The sequence below is a fragment of the Dipodomys ordii genome, unplaced genomic scaffold, assembly GCF_000151885.1.
Source record: "Dipodomys ordii isolate 6190 unplaced genomic scaffold, Dord_2.0 Scaffold135, whole genome shotgun sequence".
Classification (NCBI taxonomy): domain Eukaryota; kingdom Metazoa; phylum Chordata; class Mammalia; order Rodentia; family Heteromyidae; genus Dipodomys; species Dipodomys ordii.
Window position 1 is genome coordinate 2,525,685 of NW_012267351.1, and position 1,155 is coordinate 2,526,839.

The window sequence follows — 1,155 nt, forward strand, 5'->3', positions numbered from 1 at the left end:
CTACCACTGGAGCCACAGCACCACTTCCAGCTTTTTTCTTTTCACTTATGTGGTGCTGAGGAATCGAACCCAGGGCCTTATGCATGCAAGGCAAGCGCTCTACCGCTGAGCCACCTTCCCAGCCCCGATGTGTGGATGTTAAATATAAAATATAAAGCCTCGAGAAACAAACGACCTCCACTGATCCTGTCATATTACTAAATGACCCCACGTGTTGAGCACATACATGGTATATATGCACATATCTGAAGGAAGCTAGGAGGACACAGAATCAGAGGGAAACGGGAAAACATACAACAGAGGGGCTCATCAGCTGCTCTGGACATAAATGAAAATGAATTAAGCAACTCAAAGGGCAGCGATGGGAGGGAGGGAATGAGAGGGAGAGGAGGAACAGCTGACACTAAGCAGAAGGAAAGAAATGTACATGTCACCCGCTGTGGAAGAAATAACTGTATTGTCAAGACTCACAGAATTCCCAAACTTTATAGACCACGATAATGACAATTTGCCTCATGAAAGTTAGAATGTGCTTGTGACTTTAACTAAGTATCACTGTCTCACAATACTGTGAAATTTGTGTAAGTTATGTAATCACTTAATCACAATAAAATTATATAAAAAAAGAATTCTACCCAGAACTTTCTGGAGAAGTATATTTTTTTAAATTTTATTACTTGTCTTTTATTTATTAGCGTACATTAATAGTACAGCAAGAGAGTGGGTTTTACGATATTTTCATGTGTTCTGTGATCATATCCACCCAATCAGCCCATTGTGGCCTCTCTCTTCCTTCCCCTCTCCTGCTGGGGAAATTGAGGCTTGAGGAGGAAGGTCAAAAAGTTGGCATTAAAACTAGGCGCTGGTGGCTCACTCCTGATATCCTAGCCACTCAGGAGGCTGAGATCTGAGGAAAGTCTGTGAGACTTTTATTTTTTTTTTTTGGTGGGGGGCAGTCTGACAGCTTGAACCAGGGGCCTGAGCACCGTCCCTAAGTTCTTTTGCTCAAAACTTACACTCTGCCACTTGACCCATAGCTCCACTTCTAGTCTTTTTTTTTTTTTTTTTGTCGGTCGTGGGGCTTGAACTCTGGGCCTGGGCGCTGTCCCTCAGCTCTTCAGTTCAAGGCGAGCGCTCTACCACTTGAGCTACAGC